A 13052-nucleotide genomic window follows, 5' to 3' on the forward strand; every position below is an offset into this window, starting at 1 on the left:
TTTTATGGGTTATGTCACTATAAACATGCATAATCATTTCAAAATTATAAATTGACTAATATCTCAAATTACATATATTAAATAGCCAAAATATCAATGACATAGTCATAAATGGCTCTAATGGGAACAATAATATCAGGAGAAATTATTATTTATTATTATTATAGCTATTAATAATTGTTTAAAACTAGTTATCTACATAAACAGAATATATATATTTTAGTTTTTCCATGTGTAAAGAGAAAATATAAAATTTGTGCCAGGCACTATGCCAAGCAGTTTTTACATAATATTTCCTCTATTTTTCATAACCACACTATGAAATAGATATTATTATTTTCCCTGTTTTAAAGTCTTAAAGAGGTTAAGTAATATGCCTTCAAGGTTATAGAACCTGTCACGCAGGCCTAGTTGATACCCAAATCTGTTCTCTTAAACAGTGTGCTATATTATCATTATTATGCTGAGTGCCAGGTATATGGCTAGTCTCTGAAATATATTATTTCTAATCCTCACAATTCTACATTCACAAATGAAGATGCTAAAATCCAGAGTCTCTAGATACATTATTTAAGATCAGAATGGCAAAAGTGACTGATTCAAGGTCTGAACCCATAGATGTTTTTGTTTCTTATTTTTTACTATCTACAATGCCAAAATTGGAACACAACAAAGATGATCTCTCCAAAAATAATGATACTCTGCGAAAATATCTCAATTATTTTATGTTTTATAGAAATGATCATTCTGAACACTGAAGTCAGTAGTATGATAAAATGATGAAATGGCTATGTCATCACACCTTCATAGAATTGGCAAATATTTTCAAGATAATTGATTTAAAAGACACTGTATTTGAAATAAAGAAATTGAGGTTCAGTAAAATTGTGACTTCAGTAAGGCACCCAGCTAGTTAGAATCTATGGACCCAAGTTCTGGTTCTGCCAGGGACTCTGAGTTTAATGGATATTCCATTATGACTACCTGTTCTGGAGTAGAAGAGACTGTGTGCTTGCTCTGAAACAGAGAGACTATATTTATTAAAAGAGGTTTAAGCCACCTGAGGAATCTAAATCAGAGAAAGTGGTTTACCCTATTCAATGTATACCATTGCTCAGAAGTATAGTCTGAATCATAACATATGAGGTATAAATTATAGTTCTGTGACTTTAGACAGTGACTTAACATTTCTTGTTGTCAGTTTTAAGGTTTGTAACATTTGACAGCAAAGTATATCTAATAGTGTTTTTTTTCAGTGCAAAACAGCAATGGTATATATTTGTGCAAACATACACATATATACACATATGCATGAAATTCTATACAAATATTAGCCATGTAATATATCACATCAATAACACTACCAATATAATGAGATGTTCTATTATAACTGCAGTCATAATAACAGCATTAAATGTTTTATAATGATAACATATTGTATGTTATAGTAACTGAATATATATGTATATAATAGTTACTTGCTTTTAAAAGAAAAATAATTACAGAATCCCTTGCTACAGAATTTGAAATCCCATACACTGGCATTTAACGTATCCATAATGCAATACCCAACCCACATTATACTTTCATCTCCACTAGACTCAACTCCTGCACCTTGCATCCTAAGAGCTGTATGCAATCCTCTGATTCTGCCCAGCACATTTTTGTTGCTTACTTTATTAATGTCATCCCTGAAACACAAAATATCTTTCAGAAACATCTTTCCCCTCTCTCATAAATTCATAAAACTAAATGTTTAATCTGCCATTGAAAGGCCCAGGATAAACTCTGTTCCTGAATTCTTTCCTAATCCCCCAATCAGGAGTATGCATCCTTCTTTTAAATTTCCTTATAGCTTTACCTATATTTTCTTAGTTTCTTGCAACATGATAATTTGTGTACCTGATGTCTTATAAACTGCCTGAGATTGGGTACCAAGCCATGTCCTCCTATGACTCAGGGGTTGAGAATATTTCTGTTGAATGAATTTGCTAAATGCTTTTAACCATTTTACAACAGGGCAATACAGCTGAGTGTGACCTCAACGTAGATTTGGGGAGACTCTTACATTATTGCCAATTATAATTTGGGGGTCTATAAATTTCAAGACATGAAACATAGCATTAAAGCTTATTTCCAATGGTGCAAACCTAAAAACATTTTATGTTTTCATATCTATGTGCTTATATTACTATGAAACAAGTGTTATTAGCACATGTATAATTTTTAGTGAAAATCAGTTGAAAAAATGAAAATATTATTAAAATCATACTGTAAGTGGTGAAACAATCCAGATGATATAAGGATAACTGAAGCTTGAAAAATACTGTTTAGGGATAATTTGGTTAGGGAAAAGTAATGAGAAAGACAGAATTGATAAATGGACTCATTCTATGGGTACATTGCTCACTGTTTGGAGGCAGTTGCTGTGAGTGAATAATTACACTATTCTTCAGACTCTGGGGCCATAGAAGTTTGGTGACATGTTGACAAAGCTCTCCAACATTCATTGGACAGTACACAAAAGTCAGCAACATGTAACAATGAGGCTCATGGTAAGGATGAGTACCTCTGTTCATTTGTAAGAGAATTGTAGTAAAGGATTTCTTCTGAATCAGTGACTAGATTTAATCATTTTCATCATTTAGCTATTTCAAAAATGTTAGTGTGAAAGTGAATTTTAGAAGAAAATACCTTTCAAGAAATCTTCTCTTACAAAATATTCAAGCAGTGGTTCTCTAGCTATTTTCCTTGAAAACATTATTTTATATTGCAAAGAATCACCTTTTCCAAGTGTGTGTGTATGTATATGTGTGTGTATATATGTATATACGTAAAATTGCATAGGTAGGCCAATTTGACAATACATTGCTTTTGTTTTTAATGTACATGCAAGGTATATTATATTAACACTTCTTTGGGGATTTCATTAGAGGTAACACAATATTTTAGAAATGTAGCACTGTTTCCCCATCATCTCTTGATTTTCCTATCAATAGTCATAAATAGACTTTACAACATGAGTCTGTTAAGAATATATATGTACGTAACCAGAGGTCTTCTTTTAGGAAAAAAATGCAGGCATTTGACTAAACAAAGTAATCTACTGAGAAGATTGTGTAATCTACTGAGAAGATAATACATTAAGGACATGCTTGAAGCTCTGACTCGGGTGGGGCAAAGGCAATATACATAACCTAAACATTTGTAGCCCTTTAATATGCTGAAATAAAAAAAAATAAAAATAAATACATTAAGGACTATTTCCAAAGCACCTTCCATTAAGTCACTGAATAGTGAAAAGCAAACAAGAAAACAGTTGAGATGCACTGTCAGCCACTTTATAGCCAACAAAATCTCACGAGGTGATACCTGATCATTTGCTTAAAATATAAATTAGAATAGTAGTATCAGTATCAATTGAACACAATAAAACATACTTCATGTATTAAGAGTTTGATAGTGGTTTGATTTTTGAAATGATGACAAAATTGTCCAGGTTACTGTTTTGTCCATTTTGTACGGCACTTGAAAACCACTGGTATCTAAAGACTGCTTTCTAAATGAATAACAAGATAGAGATCTAAATGGATAAGTGGGTAAAATACATCTTTTATGGACTGAATCTAAGCATTGGATATCTCAGCACAGGTATTAATCTTTGTATTAGAATGAAAATAGATTCTGCTTAAAGATTATTATTTTGTTCCCTGTTATTTTCTCCAGATACTTTCTAGATTATCATATACATTTCTAACTTATCTATCTCATTAAACTTTATCTGACATGTAAAATTCTCCTTAGTTTTAAATCCTACATTAGTCAGGTTTCTCCAAAGAAACAGAACCAGAAGAAAATATATATAGATATAGAAAGAGATTTATTATGAAGGATTGGGCTCCCATGATTATGGAGACTGAGAAGCCCCAGGATCTACTGTCTGCAAGCTAGAGGCCTAGGAAGGCCAGTGGTGTAGTTCTAGTCCAATCCCAAAAGCATAAGAACTGGGGAAACCAATGGTATAAATCCCAGTGCAAGACCTAAAGCTTGTAAACCAGGAGCATTAATGTCTAAGGGCCAAAAAAGATGGATGTTTCAGCTTAAGAAGAGAGAGCAAATTGACTCTTCCTCTGCCTTTTTGTTCTGTGCAGGCCCTCAGTGGACGGGATGATGCCTGCCCACACTGGTGAAGATGATTTTCTTTACCCAGTCTACTGAGATTTAAGTACTAACACATTTGACACAATTTCTAACGAATTTCTGGCTTTTGTTTATTTGTTTGTTTTTTGGCTCCCCAGATTCTTGGTTCAAAACAAAATTACTGCCTCATCTAAAAGGTTTTTATTTATTTCTGAGCAACCTCATCAATGCAGAAAATATTATTATTATCATTATACTATCAAGCTACCTCTGTTTGAGAAATAAGAATTTTAGTTTAGAATTTTCTGTCTTAGATTGTTTTGGTTCAAAAATCTTGATCACATCCTTCTATTTTCTCAAACACCACCTCTAATCTGTCATAAAATGTGGTTGGATTTTCCTTTAAAATATATCCAGAACTTCTCACTACCTGTGGTGAGAACAGCCTCTCATAGCATCTACCCTTGACACCCCGGTTCAAGCTCCAATCATCACTAACCTCGGTTATTGCTATTTTCTCCTAACTGACATCTTTGTCCCCATAGAGTTAGATAATGCTGTTCTTCTGCCAATGCCATTTACTTCAGAACGAAAGCCAGGGAAGTTACAGTGACTTAAAAGGCCTTTAAAACACTGTCCAGTGGTTATTTTTTCTACCTGATTTCCTCTGGATCCCCTGGTGAACACTTAGCTGCAGCACACCGGTCTACTCCCTGTTTCTTAAATACAAACATGACAGGTGCACCTATGTCAAGGTGTTTGCTCTGTCTGTTTCATTTGCCAAGTACACTCATTAGCAAGACAGCCATGTTTTTCAGAACACTCTATGCTAGCCATCCCTCTAAAATTGTAACCTCATTCCCACCCAGCACTTTCCATCCAACCTTAGCCTATATATTTTTTTCATGGCACTTGTAACTTCCTAAGTATGTTATTATCATATTTATTGTTTATCATTACTGTTTCCTATTAAGATACAAAGAGAAATTTTTATATTTTTGTCTTTTTTGTATATTGCTATAACCTCAGTAACCAACATATAGCCTATAATGTAACTCATACCCCTAATTTTATTATAATAACATGTTATCTTTTAAAATTTACATTCAAGTCTCCCTGGATGGGCTAAATTTGTTTTAAGGCAGAGACTGGATCTCATCTTTATAGAGTTCCACTGCAAAGAGCACTTCCATACCTTAAACAAAGAAGACACTCATTAAATATGTGTTAATTAATGGGTGTTGTGGGTGTTTCAGGCTTGGGAACTATCCCCAGAAATGTAGGGCTTCTGTTTTAGAAGTCTGTCTATTATATATCATGACTTGATTTGATTAGACAATTCAAAGGAATTGTCTTGCCAAAATACATAGCATATGTTGATAATAAATCATGGTTGAAAGAGAATGGAGGTAAAAAGTGTTAACAAAAGGAAGACATCTTGTTTGGTGGTGAGTAATGAGGACTAGGTAAAAGGCCTGTTGGAAAAAGAAGATAAAAGTTATTCCAGATGACAGTAATTGCCAAGAATATGCTCATGCTGAGGCCAAGTTTCAAAGGCTAAAAATGAACAAAAGGGTGGATGCAGTTATCTTCTTCACAAGAATTAAATGAGAGAAAGTTTCACTCTGCCCCTTTGACTATCACCATTGGAGCTGTGAAAATATTCATGAGTTCTGGAGAGTGGAGTTAAGATAAAGATAATAATTCTAGACACTGTTAAGACTTTTATATATTTCTTCAATGTCTCTACGGAGAACTTGCTTTGATTCAAGATTCCTTGATTTTTTTAAAATGCATACTCACTATTTGTAAAATTAAATATATTAAGTACTTCTGGCTCTGTCATCAATAGCTGGATGTCATTGGAAAATAGAGTTAGCTGTCTAAAATTTATGTCCCCATCTGTGAGTTAGAAAGAGAAACAGAACTCCTTTTCACAGTTGTTTGAAATTTTAACATTTGTAGTGTATACATAACTATAACCACGCAAAAGTAATTCTCATTTATTTGTACAAAATCATAGTGTTGTTACCTAAAATTTTGTATAACATCTCCCTATCCTTATATCCTATTCATCTCACCATAAATGCGGGAGGAGAACTAAGTAAAATATATAAACAGAAATAGTTTCTATGTAAGTCAAAGGAAGAATGAGTTATAGTATGTTGCATGTATTTTAAACATATTATATGTAGACATATTTTTCATTTGGCTCACTGCCTCTATATCTATTTGATATATTATTCCCTTGTCAGGTTTTGAACCTCTGGCCTAATTTTTTTTTTTTTTCTTTTAACTTTTCTTTCTTCTCTTTTTTTCCTGTGCATATTTGTAGCCACTTTGTGGAAAGTGAATTAGGAACATTAGACATTCCTAGGAACTATACTTACTTTTACATCTTCTTTCATAGTTAAATTTGAAGTAAAACTAATTAAGTGTAGATAAGAGTAAGTGTAGATAAGGCGTTCATTCAGTCAGTCATGTGTGTAACATTTCCAAATGCTAATCCTGTGTTTAGTCAGACGCAAAATCCTGAAGACTATCTGACTGCTGGGATGAGGACTAAAAGAATGACCTAAGATTTCCACTAAGGTTATAAAGAGAAGTAGTAAAAAATCAATGATAAGATATATGGTGAAGAGGGTTACTGCAGATTAAAGCATAGTACTAGGTGAACAAACTTAGAATGAGCCTTCATCTCCCATTGATTTGGGGATAGAGGATAGAGGTTTTATCAAAGAAAAGCTGGCTGGAGCACATTCAATAGTAAAAGTAATACTAAGCAGTTATATAAAAGTGGGAAGGTTATTCCTGATGGAGCAGATTGCATCATTCATTCCTAGTTACTCACCAGCCTATAATAGCCATACCCTTTTCTATGTAACTCCATACTCTATCCTATTAGACAGAATATATCCTCTTCTCTAGTGACTTTGAGCTTGATTATGTGACTTGCTATGACCAACAGAATATGAGCAGAATGAACATTTTTTGTTTCTGAACTGAGACCTTAATTTGCAGCATATGTTACTACTCCCTCTCTTGTGATTCTGCCTTCCTTTCAGAAAACTATGCCTAATTGGATGTTGGTTCCAGACTGAGGAGAAATTTAAAGCCAGCTTCATTCTAACTCTCAACCTGGATTCATACTAAAGTTAGTAGTGCATCAGCTGATCTACAGAACCATGAGTTAGAACCATTTTGTTGTTATTGTAAGCCACTGAGTTTGGAGATTATTTACTGTACAGCATTATTTTTAGCAAAGCTGATTAATATACTTGCAGATGGGCAGGAGCACTAGGATGTGAAAGACTGGATTGTAGCAAATCTAAGGGCTTCAAATACGACAATGTAAGAGAGGAAGAGAGGAAAATCTGGTGTCTCAAATAGCATGCCAGAATATTTATAATAGGCCCAAGACAGTGGAGAACCATGTGTGAATTTTAGGGAACTCACTAATATGGACTGATCTTACAAAGATATTCTATTAGCATTATAAAAAATACATTAAGAAGAATAAAGAATGGAAGCTGAGAGACCAGCAAGGAGCCAGACACAGGTAATGAAGTGAGAAATAATGAGGGTCTAACACCAAGTTGTAGCAATAGGGATGGAGAAAAACAGTGAGTAAAGGTATAGAATATTTAGAATCAATAGGGTCTTTTAACATATTTGGAGAAGTTTAGGATTAGGAGAAATTAAATTGACTTGCTAAGTGGGTAATGGTACCTTTTATTAGGATATGGGCTACACAACAAAGGTCAGATTTTAGGAAGAATTTAAAAAGCTCTGCTTTGCATATATTAAGTTGAGGTAACTTTAGGCTATGGAAGTAGAAATTTTTCTTAGACAGTCAGTTAGATATATGGATTTGAAGTTCAGGAGTAAGTGCTGGGCTGAATAAATAGATTAAGAATTTATCAGCACATAGATCTTAGTTATAAGCTTCTCCCAGGAAAAATACATAGATTGAGAAACAGAAGATGGCAAAAGATAGCACAGTTTGGCTATAAAAAGAGCATAAACAAAGAAGACTGAGAAAAATTATTTAGCTAATGAGGAAAAAAATTGTGGCACAGTTGTATACTGAAAACCAGGTAAAAACAGAGTTTCAAGAATTAGGAAATTTACAGTACATTCAAATGATGAATATGGGATAAATAAAGAAATGTTGAGAAATGGTCTTTGAGTTCCTCTATTAGAAGGTAATTGTGATCTTGGTTAGAAGAGTTATAATGTTGCAGTGCTCTTTAAAATCAGATTGAAATTAGTTTAGGAGAAAAGAGTATACTTGAAACCATCAAAAGATTTTTCAAGTAGTTTGGTCATGAATTATGAGGAAGAAATTAATATGCTAGCTGAAAGAAGACATAAGGTGGATGCATATTGATGATTTTATTTTGTTTTAAAATAGCTATGTCTTGAACACTCTTAGATTCTAAGGAGAAAACCCCAGTGACAAAAAAAGATGGTATATGTGATGGCATATGCTTCAGTCTGTTGAGGCTACTATAATAAAATAGCTTAGATGCTAATTAATGAACAGAAGTTTATGGCTTGCAGTTCTTGAGGCTGGAAAGTCCAAAAGCAAGATACTAGCAGATTCAGTGTCTGTTGAGACCTGGCTCTGACTGCATCAAAGATAGCATTTTCTTGCTGTATGTTCACATGGCAGAAGGAAGGGACACTCTTCTTCAAGCCTCTTTTACAAGGGCACTAATATGATTCGCATTGTTGGAGCTCTCATTATCTCCTCTTGGCACTACTTCTTAGTTCTATAGCATTGGAGATTAAGTTTCTAATATAATAATTTTGGAGGATACCAATGTTCAGATCATAGCCATTATTATAGAGATTCTGAATTTGTTTGTTTTCTTGCTTTGTTTTGTTTTAATAACAAATTACCTGGGATGAGATTAAACTCCAAACTTTGTCTCTCTTACTGTTGGCAGTAGCTAGACCTTCTGCTCCATTCTTTTAGCTTTAGCTTCTTGGAGAGTGCTCCATGCAAGTTCCAGCCAGAGACCAGGAAAGGGTTGATACAAAACAATTAGGACTCTCTTGCTGGATAACTCTTTTCCAGGAATACACCTCATTTTCTATCTTCTGTGGTCTTCCCAAATGATATGTTCTGGTTTATCATGAATGTAAGGTGATGGGTTTTTACCCAAGCATTAGCCATTACTTGTGGCACCAACTGGAGCCTGCTCAGGGGAAAAAAAAACTACTTTAAAAAAGTCAATATACTGAGTTTTGATCTTTTTCTCCGGATGAGTACTCCTACTCCAGAGTCTGCTTACTTTTGGTAACTCCCAATGCCTTTAGGTAGTTGATTTTTATGTTTTGTTCAGAATATATAGTTGTTTTCACAGGGAGAATTGATCTAAATTGTGGCTCTTCCACAACTGTCATAATTTGATTTTAAAATACCCTTCACCTATGAATTTGTAACTATAGTTTGCTAATGATGGGCTGTTATAATTATCAAAGAGATACATATTCATACATGTGCCCATCTGCCATTTAGTAACAGAGAATGTAAAAAGTGAAAAAAAATAGAAAAAGTAAATATGTCTCACGTTATGACACCATTTAATGTTTACTGAATGAAGCAGTTATTAGCAACATTCGTCATGTTAATTCAAAAGCAAAGGTTTTTAAGTATAAGCAAAATATACAGAAAGAGTATCTTATTTTATACAGTGTTTCCAGTTTATCTTTTATAAAAGCAGGCCCTATTACTTGAAAATCATCTAGATTAATCAATTCATATTTTATAAAAATTAGAATATTATAGTCAAATAATATTCTATATCTCTGTGAATATATAAGACAAAATAAACTGAAGTTTTTCCTGGATAATCACTTATTCATTTATTTTGGATACTGGTAAGTCCAATTTTCTCATTAGTAATATCTGTGCTTTCAAATTAAAACTAAAAATAGATAAATGTTAAAAAATATGTGAGACAAATTAAAAGAGGGAAAAAATGGACAAAGTTTACATTTAGAAAACCTGATAGTGTGGAAATGCTTTAGAAACATTATAAGCATTTCACAACTGATGTCTTTTCTTCTTGAATTAGTATATCCTCTAGACAAATATTTACAAGGTCCAACAATGTGCCAAAGAGTATCCTAGGTAGCAATAAACAAAACGGAAAATTCCCAACTATTAAGCATCTTACATAAAGTGGGTATAAAATAAATAAATTAAAAATGAAGAGTTGAAAAGATAAGTCGTGATGCTCTCAAATTGGATAGTATGGGAGTTTGGGAGTTCTGGGAGAAAAGAAGGAAAGCCTACTAGTGATAATATAGAGTTATGAAAATAATTCTCCTTACTTCTAGCAAGGGAGGGTATGCTGAGATCCCTCTTACCACATCCACATTGTTTACTATAATATTTGATATAGATTGGATGCTTTTTGCTGTTGATTAATCACTAAAAGTGAAGAAAGTAAAGAGATTCCCACAGGAAGGAAATACTTTATCCTCTATAATAAGAAAAGCAACTGTATTAGATGTAATAAACAAACCCACAAATATCAGTGGTGTAACACAGTAAAAGTAGATTTCTCTTGCACACACATTTCAATGAACCTGTTCACAATTGATGGATAGGCTTTCATGCAATCACTTAGAAACCTAGGCTGCTTCAATCTCTCAGCTCTTTCTTATGGTAGAGCATCAGCATCCTCTACTGAATTCTCTTCATTTAAGTAGCACATGAGATGAAAAAGAGAGGATCACATTCACACTGGAGTTTACTGTCATCATTGTTTTTTTAAATGATTAGAACTGAAAGTGTCATTTTCACATTCACTCTCATTTCACTGGCTAGCACTCAGCCTATGGTCACAGTAAACTGCAACGAAATCTAGAAAATATAGCTCAAGCCATGCCTCCAGTAAGAAAGGGATGCTTACCTGGAGAATGATTTATCAGTTTTTGTTATATTCTCTATTAAATACAAGGGTCTGGTGAAGTTTATTAGTCATTCTAGGGAAAGAAATTCTAAACTCTGTATGACCTTGTTACACTGTGAATAATAATAGCCTAAAATGTAAAAAACATAGAACAATATTGGGTCTCAGACATGGTGCTTCATTTTCTTTGGAAGAATAATGTGTGTACATATAAGGCCAACTGGAATTCACTGGATAAATTATTTTAAAATGATACTGTTTTTGCCTCTGTTTTCTCAGTACCAAAATAAAAGAAATATAATCACTGAGATTGAGAAATGAAAAGAGATCAAATCTTTAGAAGTATTTTAACCAGTAAAAACCCTGAACCAATAAAATCCATAAGGAAATCTAATCTTTTTGAATCACATGGTAGAACCCTAACCGTAATTCTTACTAGCATTGATCATCTCTTTCTATGTCATGTGATTGTGATCACAATACCTCGTATGTGAAATATACAAGAGGTTTTATTGAAAGAACTAATTATAGGCATTCTACTTCCTGGGATCCAAATGTAAAAGAAAGCATAAGCTTTTCTAATTTTCCGTAATTTCAAATATGACTGAATGCTTTTATTCTGTTCAGCTTTCCATAATGTTATATTTCAAAAGTCAAAAAATACATACTTAATAGTTATTTTGTAGTCACAATTATTACTAACTGTGATGACTCAGAATTTTTATTAAATTGACTCAAGTTAACTGAAACTTATTCATGAGATCAACATCAACTTTGTTTGGCTTCAAAATTAATTCACCAAGACTTGCTTAGATTATATAAACAAATGTGGTTTGAGGCCTCCCACTTCCTGGACTGACACTGAACACGGACCACTGTTTGTATCCATTTTCTCCAGGAGGTATGTATGCATATAAAGTTTTAAGAGGCTTACACTCATATATCATATTGTATGTATTTGAAGGTAGATATCTAATAAGAGACCCAATCAAAGCAAAGCAATGAAATAGGCAAGCTTACTGGCAAACAACTTGACAAAGTAGCAAAGTGAATCAATGGAACTCTCTTAAATCATGTCCAATTTCCCTTTTGATTTAATATCAAGACAACTGCTTTTATTCTCTTAAATTTCACATTCTTATTTGAAAAAAAAAATAATCAGCATAATTCTGATACCAAAATCTGACCATGGCTTTACAAAAAGAAACATACGGGTAAAATATCCATGAATACAGAAATAAAATTTGTAATAAAATATTGGCTTAACAAATTTGACTATACATAAAGGAGTAATGCATTATGGCCGAGAATTTATTTATCCCAATAATGCAAGATTAACACAACTTTCAATTCACACATAAAAAATATAAAGTAGAAGATTGTTATAAATATTTCAATATGCTTAGAAAAGGAAAGTTGGAAAGCACAAAGCCTAGAGCTAACATCACATTAGGGTAAAATATTAAAGCCATTACTCTATACATTTGAATGTAGAAAGAATGTTATCTCCAATATTATACTGGAATTCCTAGGCAGTGCAATAAGACAAGAATAAAAACAAGCCAAAAAAATAAATAAATAAATAAAAGCACACAGATTGGACAGAAAGATGTAAAAGTGTTTCTATTTATAGATGATATGTTTTTAGCAAGAAAATCCTAATAAATCTATATATATATACAGATTTGAACTAATATGTGAATTTACCATGTACATCAGGATACATGGCTAATATATACACATAGCATACACACACCACACATGCATTTCTACACATTAGCAAATTAAAACTAGAAAATCATTCAATATTAGTACTATTTATAATAGCATCAAAAACATAAAACAATTATGGAACATATGTGTGAATTCTACATTGAAAAGTTATAAAATATTGCAGAGAAAAATTAAAGAAAACCTTAATAGATAACTAGATGCATGCTTAGTCACTGAAAGACTCAATGTTTTTGACATATTAGTCCTGTA

This window comes from Microcebus murinus, chromosome 6 (genome assembly GCF_040939455.1).
Source record: "Microcebus murinus isolate Inina chromosome 6, M.murinus_Inina_mat1.0, whole genome shotgun sequence".
Taxonomy (NCBI): Eukaryota; Metazoa; Chordata; class Mammalia; order Primates; family Cheirogaleidae; genus Microcebus; species Microcebus murinus.